This window comes from Mus caroli, unplaced genomic scaffold, assembly GCF_978045245.1.
Source record: "Mus caroli unplaced genomic scaffold, Mus_caroli_1 scaffold_9, whole genome shotgun sequence".
NCBI classification, from domain to species: domain Eukaryota; kingdom Metazoa; phylum Chordata; class Mammalia; order Rodentia; family Muridae; genus Mus; species Mus caroli.
In genome coordinates, this window is record NW_028227264.1 from 7699285 (window position 1) to 7715047 (window position 15763).

At 40.7% G+C, this 15763-nt stretch overlaps 1 long non-coding RNA gene across 1 annotated transcript; it reads right to left on the minus strand.

Moving 5' to 3' along the window:
* Positions 1-5178: 5178 nt before the first annotated feature.
* On the minus strand, positions 5179-14736 carry LOC147002561 (uncharacterized). The gene is made up of 3 exons (XR_015048507.1): positions 14673-14736; positions 6008-6174; positions 5179-5198 (listed from the first exon to the last, which is right to left on the minus strand). It is a non-coding gene; the product is annotated as an uncharacterized LOC147002561 (long non-coding RNA).
* Between the last annotated feature and the right edge of the window lie 1027 nt (positions 14737-15763).

Here is a 15763-nt window from a genome sequence, read left to right on the forward strand (position 1 = left end):
CCACTCTACACAGGAGATCACGTGGGTGGCAGAAGCAACAGAGCTTCTTGGACAGGGTCCCTTTGGGCCTTCATCCTCAGCCAGGAGGCAGAGCTGAGACCCAGAACCCTGGGCACATTCCCTTCCAGAGGAGAGTTGGCCTCCAGGGAGGGCTCTGACCCCAGGACTCAGGAGGAGGATCGGAGATCCAGACTTCTGTGCACCTTGCCTGTAGAGAGTGCTCAGGCAACTGGGACTCAGGAGAGAGTTGGTCTCCCAGGAGTGCTGACAGAGGCTAAATAATCACAGGAGGAACAAGCTCCAGCCAGAGACAGCTAGAACATCTAACACCACAGATTACCAGATGGCAAAAGGCAAACATAAGAATCTTATTAACAGAAACCAAGACCACTCAGCATCATCAGAACCCAGTATGCCCACCACGGTGAGTCCTAGATACCCCAACACACCCAAAAAGCAAGATTCAGATTTAAAATCATATCTCATGATGCTGGTAGAGGATTTTAAGAAGGGCATTAATAACTCACTTAGAGAAATACAGGAGAACACTGCTAAACAGGTAGAAGTCCTTAAAGAGGAAACACAAAAATCCCCGAATGAATGACAGGAAAACACAACCAAACAGGTGATGGAATTGAACAAAAACATCCAAGATCTAAAAATGGAAGTAGAAACAATGAAGAAAACCCAAATGGAAACAACTCTGGAGATAGAAACCCTAAGAAAGAAATCAGGAACCATAGATTCGAGCATCAGCAATAGAATACAAGAGATGGAAGAGAGAATCTCAGGTGCAGAAGATTCCATAGAGAACATGGACACAACAATCAAAGAAAATGCAAAATGCAAAAATATCCTAACCCAAAACATCCAGGAAATTCAGGACACAATGAGAAAACCAAACCTAAGGATAATAGGTATAGATGAGAATGAAGATTTTCAACTTAAAGGGCCAGTAAATATCTTCAACAAAACTATAGAAGAAAACTTCCCTAACCTAAAGAAAGAGATGACCATAAACATACAGGAAGCCTACAGTACTCCAAATAGACTGAATCAGAAAAGAAATTCCTCCTGACACATAATATTCAGAACAACAAATGCACTAAATAAAGACAGAATATTAAAAGCAGTAAGGGAAAAAGGTCAAGTAACATATAAAGGCAGACATATTAAAATTACACCAGACTTCTCACCAGAGACTATGAAAGCCAGAAGATCCTGGACAGATGTTATGCAGACCCTAAGAGAACACAAATGCCAGCCCAGGCTACTATACCCAGCAAAACTCTCAATTACCATAGATGGAGAAACCAAAGTATTCCATGATAAAACCAAATTCATACAATATCTTTCCACGAATCCAGCCCTTCAAAGGATAATAAAGGGAAAACACCAATACAAGGACGGAACTTACGCTCTAGAAAAAGCAAGAAAGTAATCCTTCAACAAACCTAAAAGAGGACAGCTTCAAGAACAGAATCTCAACTCTAACAACAAAAATAACAGGAAGCAACAATTACTTTTCCTTAATATCTCTTAATATCAATGGACTCAATTCCCCAATAAAAAGACATAAAATAACAGACTGGCTACATAAACAGGACCCAACTTTTTGCTGCTTACAGGAAACTCACCTCAGGGAAAAAGACAGACACTAGCTCAGAGTAAAAGGCTGGAAAACAATTTTCCAAGCAAATGGTCCGAAGAAACAAGCTGGAGTAGCCATTCTAATATCGAATAAAATCGACTTCCAACCCAAAGTTATCAAAAAAAAAAAAAAAGAAGCAAGGAGGGGCACTTCATACTCATCAAAGATAAAATCTTCCAAAATGAACTCTCAATTCTGAATATCTATACTCCAAATACAAGGGCATCCACATTCATCAAAGAAACTTTAGTAAAGCTCAAAGCAAACATTGCACCTCTCACAATAATTTTGGGAGACTTAAACACCCCACTCTAATCAATGGACACATCCTGGAAACAGAAACTAAACAAAGAACAGAATATGCCAACTCCTCATTATAGTAAGTAAAGTTCACATAATAAGAAATAAAATGAGCCTTTATAATTCCACTAAAAGATTAAGTAGGCATGAGACAAATTTGTGATCAAAAAAAAAAAAATACTCAAAATCAGTTTGAAGGATGAAGCCAAAATGTGTACTATGTCAAGGCAAGGTCATGTGAAACTGTTGCTTTAACCTTATAATACACTTAGAGAATAAAACACTGTTTTGACCTTAATATCACCATGCTTCTGTAACTCCCATTTTGTGTAGCATTTTATCTATGAGGTGATTCTTGAAAGAACTTTTATCTAAAAAGTTGTGAAAAAGCCAGAGAAAAGAAAAAAAGTTGTTGGTTGGGGGGTGCTCTCTCCCTCCCATCCATCCATCCATCCATCCATCCATCCATCCATCCATCCATCCGTCTATCTATCCATCTATTTCCCAAATGTGTATGTCTGTTTGTCTATGTGTAGGCATGCATGGATTCTTATGGAATAAATGAAATTGGTGGTTGGGCCTGGTCAAAATATACATATGTATGAATGTACATGTGTCTGTGTGCATTGTTTAAGTAAATGAATTTCTTTCCTTTTCTTTTTTCTCTGGTTCACAAAGAGTCAACAAGCCTGGACAGTAAGGGACTCTTTGGTGGCTCACCAGAGAAGGGAGCACCAGAGAAGGGAGGTAATAAATCCTTTACCTAATTCTGGCTGCTATTCAGCAAGAGCTAATTATCAGAAACCAGCAGCATTTAGCCTTAGAACAGCAAAAAGTTTAAAAGCAGTAAATATTGCCAAAATGAGCTACTTCTGCCACCACAACAGTCAACACCCCCATCCCATCCTTCCAGACCAGGAATCTTCTAGATTCCAGGAAAGTCACTGCATTAATTCTTGGCGTCAGCATGATATTGGCTATGGTTTTGTTATATGTAGCCTTATCTTGTTAAGAAATGCTCCCTCCAAGCCTACTATCTTCTTCTCCATGACTTTGATCGTGAAGGGTATTGAGTTTTGTCAAAGACTATTGATGTGACTATTGAGATAGTCATGTGATTTCTGTCTTTGAGTCCACTTATGAAATTACTTACATTTATTGAACTTTGTGTATTTGGGTCATCTATAGAGAAGTCAGCTTGATAACAATGAGTCATCTTCTTTATGTGATCTTGAATTTTTATGAGTATTTTTGAATCTATGTTCTTCATTGAGATCAGTTTATTATTTTCTTTTTTTCTTTTTTATTAGATATTTTCTTTATTTACATTTCAAATGTTATCCCTGTTCCCAGTTTCCCCTCCAAAACTCCCCTATCCCCTTCCTCCCTCCCCCTGCTCCCCAACCCACCCATTCTCACTTTATGGCCCTGGCATTCTCTGTGAAAGTTTTAGTGTGTGTGTGTGTGTGTGTGTGTGTGTGTGTGTGTGTGCTGTGTGTGTGTGTGTGTGTATGTGTGTATCTGTGAGAGACAGACAGACAGACAGAGAGAAATGTGATACATTTATACAATGGAGTTGTTATTCAGCTGTAAAGAAAATAAAATGTTTAGGAAAATCAGTGTAATTGAATTTTATACTAAGTGATGTCCTCAGAAAATCAAATATCATGTTTTCTCTCATATATAGAGTATAGCTTCAATTTAATTCTATCTATCTATCTATCTATCTATCTATCTATCTATCTATCTATCTATCATCTATCTATCTCTGTTTATTTAATTTGCTTACCTCAGAATATCTGTAGAGACCTGGAAGTGAGAAAGCAAGCTATTGTTGGAAGAGGAAGAGCCATTAATAGTGGCTGGGGGTAGTAGAACACACATATGATATGAAATAATGGGGAGGAAATACTGGTGGTACAAACATTTAAGTTGGGGTGAGAGTGAATAATTGGGGTGAGGAGTTCAGAGTGAAAGCCAACATCATCAACAACAACAACTAAAAGGAAAGCACATTGAAACCAAAAACTTTATAAGCTAATGAATGCACATAACTTTAAAAGATATTGGGTGTTTTCCTTATTTCTGGGTAAATAATCTTGATCACAAATGCCACAGATTATCAAATGAAAACCTCAGTGGCAGGTGTGAGCCGTCTACTTAGAAATCATTGACCAGCAAGTTTCCAGAGGACAACAAAACTACATGGGTTTTGGCTACTGCCCTTGGTTGCCTACCAACACCACACACCTTCATTGCAGAATACAAAAGAAAACCATGCTGAAACAGAAGTTGAAGTTTCCTCCCTGCTGGATAGCTTTCATGGTGCCAGAAATTGCTATTTGAAAAGACAGAGGTGAAAAAAGTTCCCATCTCTATAGAGATGGTCTTTCTTAGCTCTCAGTTTCCCATTCTACAACACCAACTTGCCAGATAAAAATGTGTGTACTGATGTCATAGTGACTCAGGGAACATCTCAGAAGTGGAGGTGGCACAAATCTAAGAGTTGGATGGTGGAAAGAAGAGCTTTCTTGTCTTGTGGGCATGCAGTGGCTGTGGCACTCATGAACTTACAACATCTAGGGTTTCATGCATGAGATCTGCATAAAACTGAGACCATTAGCATAGGGCACAGATAGAGGATCTAATGGGGTCTAGCCCAGCTCATAGGAGCTATTGGCAGTGGGAGGGTTGCTATAGCAAAGGAAGACATTGGTCTCAACACAAAAACAAAATAAAAACACCATAACAAGAAAAAAACATGAAAGTCAGATGGGAGCTTAGTGGGAAGAAGTGGGTCATTAGTTGGTGTGGAAGGGGGATAAAAAAGAATAAGAGGATGGGTATGCCTGGAATATATTATGCACATGTATGAAATTTTCAAAGAAGAAATTAATAAAATATATATTCAAACCAGTGTAGCATGATATATAATTATATAAAATAGATACTGAGATATCTATAGACATTTATAGATATTTATAGACAGTTGTATATCTATCACCTATCATCTATCTAAAACTAGGTACAGAGATATCTATAGATATAGATAGATATAGAAATGTCTAAATATATATTTATAGACAGTTGTATATTGGTCTATCATCTATCTATCTATCTATCTATCTATCTATCTATCTATCTATCTATCTATCTAACATCTACCTACCTGTATCTCTTTCTTCGAAATCAAGCTTCATTTTCAATCCTCTTGGCAGATATGGCTCAAATAATTCTATGACAGGCACTGATAGAATCAGACAATGGAAGAAGGGGTAAGATATTCTACCTTATTTTTCTCTGTTCCCAAGCTGTTTATTTGTTCAGAAAATATCTTATAAACTCTTTGTTTTGTCTCTCCTGGAGAAGCCAACGCATTCTCATCTTTGAATTGCCAAAACCAACATCTTTAGCAAAATATGGCATAGCTTCACTCTCAGCTTTGAGGGATTTATCTCTTGATTCATTTAGTTGACATTCCTCAGTGCTAAGAAACATAACCAGTGGAGAATGTGCAGTTCTCTTTAATTAAAAAATAGTGCTGAACTGAAGGATTCATTTAGCCATATGAAACTAAATAAAGACTAGAAATTGTTTTTTTTTTCCAGAAGAATATCAAATTGCAAATAAATGCAAAACATTTCAAGGCATGGGTTCACCTAGAATCATTTTAGAAATACTATATTAAAATTATGTCTCACAAGTAATTTATACCTTATTATGTATACCCTTCTTACAGTCTCCAGGGAACTAACTTAAATTCTCAACATCTATTTTCTTCCGCAGATAAACCTGCAATCTAGCCTAAAACTGACCCTTTGTAAAAGTTGGGGTCAGTTGTCTCATAGGCAATGCAAGTTGACTTCTCTCCTGAAACCCAGTCTCTCTCATAAAGTTATCTACTGACTAAGCAACTCTCTGGCTAAGCCCAGGTAAATAATAGTGCAAGCACTCAGTTCATAAGTAATCTTGATAACATTCTGCTCACTAGTATAAATTTAATTTTAAGCCCTATTTTTAATGATGGTCCTTAAATGCTTCCAGCCTACTACTCACCAGAGGTTGTGGAAAAGAAAGGATACAGAGTAAGTGGACCTGTTTAGAAAGGTTCTTTGGAGTAATTCCCATCTGTGTTGTCAGAAAATCAGCAGTTCAGTTCACAGGTCAACAGAGGCAGCTTGATCCACTGGCAAATACTTCACAGATACACCAGCCGTCTAGTTCTGTACAGTTCAGATAGCAAACATGCATAAATCAGCAGCTGTGGCATGACTGAGCAGGAAGAGTAAGGTCTCAATTGAGTCCGCAGAAGTCAGCAGGAGGGACCAGCAGGACCACCAGAAGTTTTTGGCTGTGCCTCTCTCCACAAAACTAAGACCAGCAAATGTCTTGCTCTAAAACCAAGCCTATTCTAGCCTCCATCACTGTCTATGGAGACTTTTTTATACTCTCTCCAAACATCAAGTGTCCTCCACAGGTCTTGCCTCAGCAAGTGTCTTGTCTCAGCATGTGTGTAGCATGATATTTAATTATATAAAATAGATACTGAGATATCTATAGACATTTATAGATATTTATAGACAGTTGTATATCTATCACCTATCATCTATCTAAAACTAGGTACAGAGATATCTGTATATCTATAGACATCACCCTGCCAATCAGCCCAAGTCAGTGGAAGCTGCAAGAAACTACAACACACCACCAGAATTTTTTTGTTTGTTTGTTTGTTTGTTTGTTTGTTTGTTTTCTGAGACAGGGTTTCTGTGTAGCCCTGGCTGTCCTGGAACTCACTTTGTAGACCAGGCTGGCCTCGAACTCAGAAATCTACCTGCCTCTGTCTCCCAAGTGCTGGGATTAAAGGCGTGTGCCACCACTGCCCAGCCCAGAATTTTTTGATTCATTTCTTCCAGTGGAATCCCAACAAGTGCAGCTCAACTATGCAGTGTAAGTTGGACCAATATATGCATGTCAATTGTGAAGAATCCTTCATCATGTGTCCTTTCACATGCTTGCTTTAGCAGAAGATCCTCTCTCCTGTGTCTGTTTCAATTAAATGTTTATTTACAAGTCTTCCTTAGCCTTTCACCTATGTCCACAAAAACAAACAAACAAACAAACAAACAGAAACCAAGAAAACCAAAACACTCTTTATATGTTTGCTCCAGCAAAACACCATCCAACACAACTGACTTTCCAAAGAACCCTTAAGTTTGCACTTCTTCTTATAAGAGAGATGTTCATATGTTGGTTAGGGTCAGGTAGATTCAAACTGTTCTTGCCTTCATATGATTGTTTTGATGAAAAAAAAAGAAGTTAAAAAGTGAGGAATGAAGCTTTTACAAGGCCTCCATAGAAAGCTCATATAGAATGGTTTCTATTGTGAAGTAAAAGGTAGTCAAGATGTAGATCTTAATTATTATGCCATCAATGGCATCGGAGTGAATCTAACCTCTGTAAAAAATAGAGACTTAACAATGACAAGTCATATTGTATGTCAATGGTACAATAACTTCAATATTTTCCATGTAATATATCTTTTGAATGTTCTTACTGTAAGAATAAGGAATGGAATTATAAAGCATATATAATGAAAGAGAAAAGTTAGACTTACAGAATTTATGCATTGGGATCAAAGTAGAATGATATTTAATAATAATAACTTAAAATTCAGGTATCCCACACACAGATGTTCACCTGTTTCCTTTCACATCACGTGTTATTGTATGAAGTTTCAATAACACATAAGTGTTTACTAGTATACAACCTGAAATTACATTTGCTAACTACTTTTGATACATACTGTAGAACAGGTATAGTTGGTTTATTTCTCTGAGAAACAGTTGTGTCTAGTTTTATATGGATTTTTGTTACTTAATGGCATAAAATAGTTATGTGGTAATTTGCACTTTTCATCTAACTTCTTTACCATCCAGTTGAGGAGGTTCATTGAGCATTTCTTAGAGATAATTGAATAGAATTTAGTTCTTAATTAACCCCTGATCAGAAGACAATATTGAATATCAAATTCAGACTTTCCTGAAAATGAAACTGATTTTACAAATTATTTTTCTTTTCTTTTTTGTCATTTCTTTATTTATTTCACTCCAGATTTTATTTCCTCCACCCCGATCCACCCTCTGACTGTCCACATCCTATACCTCCTCCCTACCTCCCTGTCTCCACAAGGATGTCCCCTACCCCCAAACTCCAACCCACTAGACCTCTAATCTGCCTGGGGCCTCCAGTCTCTTGGGGGTTAGGGATAGGTGTTCTCTGACTGAACCCAGACCCAGCAGTCCTCTGATGTAAATGTGTTGGGGGCCTTATATCAGCTGGTGTATGCTGCCTGGTTGGTGGTTGTAGGAAGCCAACTCTAAGATGGCACCGGTTTCCAGTGTGCCGTTGTCATAAACAACACCACTGCGCCCGAGTCTGGCGCCAACCCCTCCTGAGCAGGTACATGCTAATTAGGTGACGGCGGTTCAACCTATCCAAGGAGGACACTAAGCCTTTCCCTGTGCTGGGGTGCATATATGCAGACCTCCCTGGGTTCCCAGGGTCCCCATAGCAGCATCAAGGCGTTCCTGCAATAAAGGCTGTTGAGAAGAATCCGACCGTGTTGTGTCTTCCTCCAGCTGAGATGGGCGCAACATCTGGTGGCCCTTACGGAAACCCGAGAACAATCTCACGGATTCAGAACTCTTCAGCTATGGAACAGCTGTGCTGGTAAGTTCCCAGGATATTGGGAGGATAAGGTTCCCAGGTAAGTGGGACAATTTAAGTTCTCAGATTGAGATGATAAGGTTCCCGGCTTTGGGACAAGTTACTGCTGATTTAAATATTACAACTTTTATTATGATGCACGAGGGTAGCATTCCTTCATTCACAGGACAAGGAAAGTATACTTTTGATAACTCTACCCACCATAGGGTTTTACCCGCTTGTCCCTGTATCCCATTTCTTTATCAAGAATTTCCACCTGAGTTTACCCCATGCCAGAGTCCTTTTCATAAAGAAAGATTATTCTTGCCGGGTTTTAAATTTTCCCCACCTCTTGATAAGACAGTATTTGAATGGCAGAAGAATGAGACTGGAAAAAGAAACTTCTGGCCCTGGTATCAATGGGTATTATCCAATGAAAAGGGGGTATATACATCGTTAACCCCTTTTGCCAGACTCAAGGGTGAGAGTTTCAGGATATACAATATTTCTGCTATTAGACATAATGATACCAGATTGACCAGGATTCGATTTAATAGCCATGTGGCAAATGATGCTACCCCCAATACTTCAGTATGTGTTAAATCACCCTTTTTCTTTCTTATAAATAATATTGTGAGTGGTGGTTCCTTGAACTGTAATGATTCTGAGGTAAATTGTTACTTGGCTGAGTGCTGGGATGGTGACAATGATACAGCAGTAGTGGTAAAAATTCCCACCTTTGTGCCTATCTCAGTAGAAACCGATCCCAATAGATTCCCCATATTTAATTTGTTTAGATCAAAAAGGGATTTTAGAATTTCAGCAGCTATTATCTCAACTATTGAGGTGTCTGCTGCTGCAGCTACTACAGCTGCGATGGCCATGGCCAATCAAGTACAAACGGCTGAGACTGTTAATCAAACTGTTGAGAAAACTACAGTAGCATTGGGAATACAAGAAGGATTTAATATGCATTTAGCATCTGGCATTCTGTTAGCCAATCAAAGGATAGACTTGGTTCAGGGACAGGTTGAGGATTTATATTATGTGATCCAGCTATCTTGTGTTTCCTCTCTTAGAGGTTTGTGTATTACCCCTCTGCAAGCTAACTTTTCACAGTCTTCTCGACAGAGCTGAGAAATTTCAAATTACCTGAAGGGAAGCTGGTCCCTGGAAGCTGAACAACTATCACACTGACTGCTGTTGCAAATAGCTGCTCTTAATAGCACTAGAATGGACCCTGTCACCCTCAGAGACTTCACCGCTTGGATCACCAATGCCTTTTTCCTTTTTTAAGGAATGGGTTGGCATGTTAGCCTGGGGATTGGTGGTCCTCCTGGGATGTGGTTTCTGCCTTTGACTTGTATGTTGCCTTAAGAGAGATCATGCCAGATACAAGGCTGTGGTATATCAGGCCATGATTGCCATCGAAGATGGCACATTTCCCAATATTTGGCTGGCCTCTTTGAAAAATTAAGAGTTCACCCTAGGTCAATTGGCAGTTGTAGTCACACAGATCCACAGTATCCAGAGATGGGCAACTTTCCTTGTGCACAGACCAACCTAAGACACGGGGCCTGGAGGTGATAGGGCAACCCTATGACGGGTAAGGCTGTGACACTAGAGGATCGACCTAAGACAGGAGCCGTGGCTGATGGACAGATTTGCCCAGACCTAGTCCAGCATCATATTATTAAACAAAAATGGGGGGATGTAGGAAGCCAACTCTAAGATGGTGCCGGTTTCTGGTGTGCCATTGTCATAAACAACATCGCTGCGAAGGCGTAAGCCCGAGTCTGGTGCCAACCTCTCCTGAGCGTGTACATGCTAATTAGGTGACGGCAGTTCAACCTATCCCAGGAGGACACGAAGCCTTTCCCCGTGCTGGGGTGCATATATGCAGACCTCCCTGGGTTCCCGGGGTCCCCGTAGCAGCATCAAGGCGTTCCTGCAATAAAGGCTGTTGAGAAGAATCTGACTGTGTTGTGTCTTCCTTGCCGGCTGAGGTGGGAGCAACAGGTGGTCCAGTGTTTGAGAGATCTCTGGGTACAGATTAATTGAGACTACTGGTCCTTCTACAGGGTCACCTCTTCAGCTTCTTCTAGTCTGCACGGGAGTCAGCAGCTTCTGTCTATTAGTTAGGTGCAAATATCTGCATCTGACTCTTGCAGCTGCTTGTTGGGTCTTCCAAAGTATGGTCATGATAGGTCCCTGTTTGTGAGTGCTCCATAGCCTAAGTAGTACTGTCAGGCCTTGGGACCTCCCCCTGAGCTGGATTCACTTTGGGCCTGTCACTGGACCTTCCTTTCCTCAGGTTCCTCTCTGTTTCCATCCCTGCAGTTTTTCTAAGTCATATAACAAACCATCACTTGATACTGTCTTCTATGTTGGGTAGCTAAGAACTTCACGAGAAAGGCTTTTTGCCTTTTTGTTTATTTGTTTGTTTGTTTGTTTTGGGTTTTTTTAAAGTAGCAACTTAGAACTAACCTTCAATTTTTATGGAGAAAAGCCAAGTCCTACTAATGTGGAATGAATTCTGTCATGCTAACTCTGTTTTGCTGCACACCACCCTCATTAGATGAAAACACTTCAGTTGAGCTGAGAGCTACAAAATTGAACACTTGAGTCCTGACATGTGCTTCAATAAAAGACTGTGGTGAGCTCTGTTGTCGTGATGATATCTACATGCCAATATCAATGTTCACTTCTGCTTCTGAGTCATCCCCAAGTGTGTCTTTAACTACATTGTGTTTCTGGGCTTCGTTTCTCCAAATTCCAATTTCCTGTTTAGACATTATTCTGTCATCATCTCACCATCAGTGTAATGATGCTCAAGTATTGGAGTTTATTTTCTCAGTCTGCTCTCTCTGTAGGACCTATGCCAGCCGCCCCACTGAATACAAACCTTAAGCCCCAGCATATAAGAACTTCAACACTGTGGTCCAAACAGTTCCTGTTTCTTTAGAGAAATTTTCTACTGTTGCTAGACTCAACCTTCCTCCATTTACTGTTAGTTTTGTTCAGATTTTTCTTTATTCTTCTTTCAGAATCTGTTGACTCCACCTCTATGTCCTTACAAAGCCCTCCACATATCCATAAGTCCAATATTTGCTCTATGGCCTGGGGACTCAGCATTATAAAGAACAACAGCAGCAGCAACAAACAAAAACTCACAAATAAGCCACTGCGGTGCAATATTTACTGTAGACATGTGACTTCCCCCCACCTGAGCTTTGGCGATGTGAACCGTTTTTTGGAATGCTCCCTTTCTTTGCACATATCCATGGAGAATGTTCTTAGTGCTTCCAGTACACTGAAACTCTGAACTGCAGCATCTGTTCTTCATACTCTGATGGTAGCACTTTACTTTAGCTAAACTACTTACTCCTTCCTTATACGGTCAGTCCACTCTCCTCTTCCAGGAACATTCTGGGTGGACTTAAACCAGCGAGCGTTTTAACCATTGGGCATAGAGACAGGCCTGTGAATATCATAGGACTGTGATGCTTATGGTTCTCTGCTGACGGCATCTCTGGAAGCAGCTTAATTACTCTGCAGCAGAGACGATCTCATTCTGTTGAGAATGAGAAATGGGGAGTGGGTGTAGTGCTTTACAGCTTCTGCTGTCTACAGTTGTGATGCCTGAAAAATTAGGTGTTATGCAAAAATCAGAAGCTTAAAGGGATATCTTAATGAACCAGAGACTATACTTGCTTAGATTTTACATTTATAATAATGAAACCTTCCTGATCAGAGTTAAAGTCGCCTGTTGCTTCTAGCTTAGCATTCCTTAAGTATGTAAAATTTAGATAATTATTCACATTTTATAATAACTCATTTTTAAATAATGTATGTTGGTTTTTAGACACAATGATACTGTACAAAAATAAACTATGTAAGCTTCTCCTATTTTTGATTTTTAATCAAAAATTCCATATTATATATTTTGTTTTTCCCTCCCCTAACTCCCTCAGACCCTGCACTACTCACCCAATTCCATGTTCTTTCTTTCTCTCAAAACTTTATAACTTTTATATGTAAATAGAAGGCAAATATGCTTATTATTACTTTATTGCAATATTTAATTTATTGCAGTGATTTTGAATTGATCCCAGACACCTCTGAGGTACCACTCTACATTACTAATCACAGTACCAGAATGGCTCTCATGGGCTAAGATTTCAACCCAATAGATTCAGTTTCTTGGCCAGGAGATCCATGCTTAGTTCCCACTAACAGTAGACTTTAGGTTGACCTGCACTAAGCCAGGATCCAATCTGTTGTGGGGTCATGATAGGAATTTGAATCCTAGGGCAGATTGGGAAGGTATTATCTGATCCTTAAGTTGGGAAAGGGAGGTGGAAGAGTCTCCCCAAACCAATATGTTATCCATATGATAGATATAGAGTCCTTTGTCTAAATAGGGTTTTAATGCAGTGGCTACAGCCTCCTGACAAATAGTTGGACTGTTAGCCATTCCCTGCAAGAAGAGAACAGTCCATTCATATCATGAAGCTGGGCCAGAGTTGTTAATGGGGAATACTGAGAATGCAAAGTGTTCACAGTCTCAGGTGGAGAGGGATGGAAAAAAATGCAGTCTTTTAAGTCTATTGCTAACAGTGGAACATTGGCAGGGATGGCTGAGATGTGAGGTAGCCCTCTTTGTGGGGAGCCCCAGACTCTCATGGTTTTGTTAATTGCCCTCAGATCTTGTAATAATCTCCATCCCCCTGAGCTCTTTTAATAGCAAACAGAGGGGGTATTCCATGGACTGCGGGAGGGGCAGAGATGCTGTAGCAACAGCTGTTCTTCTACCAGCTGTGTGAGGGCTCTAAGCTTCTCCCTTGATAGAGGTCTCTGTTGGACCCAGATGGCTTCATCGGAAAGCCAATCAAGGCAGGGAGTACTAAATCTGACAGTGACCCCTAGAATTGGGGGTGATTTGGATGAGGGTTTTTAGGGTCTCCTTGGGTATTGTCTTTATAGGTAGTGTCCTCTATTGTTATGTGGTCTGTTTATGGTTGGGTTACCACATCTAAGAGCCACATCTAAGGCTTGTAAGATATTTCTCCCTAGAAGATTGGTGGCTACTTGAGCCACCAGTGGCCATATGTGGCTGATAGCTCCATCTGGGTCCTCCCATCTATAGGCCTTTTTGGAAATGAATGCGTGAGAGGTACCCCTATGCTTAGGAGCTGGGATCCAGGGATCAGTTGCCAGTCACATGGAATCCCGTGCTGTCTTAAAATTGTCCTGTGTTTTCCTTGAGGGTAGGGTTCCATGGAGGTCATGAAGGGAAATGTTAATGGGAACAGCTGATAATAATGGTTGGGAGAGAGAAGCACAGAGAAAGCATTGGGAGGAGTTGAGGTGGGTTGTTAAAGGAAGGAGATCAGCTGCTTATTGGATGCATTGTAGCCAGGAGAGGGTAGTTCATAGCTCCTTCTGAGACTGATTTTTCCTGTTGGATAATGTTAGCATGAGTAAAGACTGATTTGAGGACAGGAACAAGCTCACAGTAAATGTGCAGGTCAGCTACTTGGTATCTGGCATAGCCATTGGAGTAAAGTTTACCCATGATCCCCGCCCGCCAATGATCATCCTATGGATTGTCGATGGAAAGCTGAAAATGAATGTCAAGGTTGGTGAACATAGTGCCACCACGATTGGTGGATTCCATTCTGCAGCTCCAATATCTGCAACCTCCATATGTGGAGACATTTATCTGTGTTTTGGTAATGAAAGCAGAGAAAAGGACTGGGGATAGTGGAGATGGAATTTGGGTGTAGAGGGATCTCAATCCTGGTTTGACATCCTTCAAGTGGACAGTCCCAGGTCCCTATAACTTTGTTGTGTCCATTGTAGGTTTCTCTACCATAGAATCTCCAGTGATAGGTGTTAGGAAGGCTAAGTAGGGGCTGGCAGCAGCAGAGTTAGCATGAAGAATGACAAAAACAGCCAAGAAAATAGAGGAGAGGGGGGCTTATAGGGGGCACAGGGTCTGGGCAGCAGTCACCAGGTCATGGATGTCCTTCCAGGAGATGTTGTAGTCCTTCTGGGTGTGGTGTTTCCTCTGCCTCCTCCTCCTCCTCCTCCTCCTCCTCCTCCTCCTCCTCCTCTGTCCTTGATCTGTCAACAAGAGGTGGGCCATCTTCTTGGTCATTGGGATGATGTCAGACATTTCTGGCAGGAACCCAGATAGGCTTAGGCTGGTCTTGTGGAAAAACACAAGTAAAACCCCTCCCAGTTGTAAGGAGGGGGTCTGGTCCCTATCAAATTCCATGCAAAGGATCTCTCCATCATACTAGGATAAGGGGAGTTAATTTTGGTGTGTGCCAATGGAGGGAGATAGGAGGATGTTTGGAGTTTTTGTAGATGTTAAATATGTTTAGGGTAGTCAGAGCCATCATTAATTTATATTAGGGAGATAGTTAGTTGCCTTTTGTTTTAGCAGTTAGGCCTTAGGGTTTGATGTGTTTTTTTCTATTAATCCTTGGTCCTGGAGGCTGTGGGGAATTCCCATATGATGGGCAATTTCCCAGTGTGAGCAGAAGGTTTGGAACTGAGAGCTAGTGAAGGCTGGGCCATTATCAGTTTTTATCTGTTGAGGAATGCCCATGATGGCAAAGGTGGAGAGCATATGGTGAATCAACATTTTTGAGTTTTCACCTGTTTGGGCCATAGCCCACATAAAATGTAAGTGTGTATCTACAGAGACAAAAACATATTTCTATCTACCGAATTGGGGAATATGGGTGACATCAATTTTCCATAAGGCATTGGATTTAAGGCCTCAGGGATTGGTGCCCATGGTTGGTAAAGCTGGGGTGGTTGATTCACCATATGCTCTCCACCTTTGCCATCATGGGCATTCCTCAACAGATAAAAACTGATAATGGCCCAGCCTTCACTAGCTCTCAGTTCCAAACCTTCTGCTCACACTGGGAAATTGCCCATCATATGGGAATTCCCCACAGCCTCCAGGACCAAGGATTAATAGAAAAAAACACATCAAACCCTAAGGCCTAACTGCTAAAATGGGCATCCCTCATTACCACCCCAGCTTTACCAACCATGGGCACCAATCCCTGAGGCCTTAAGTCCAAC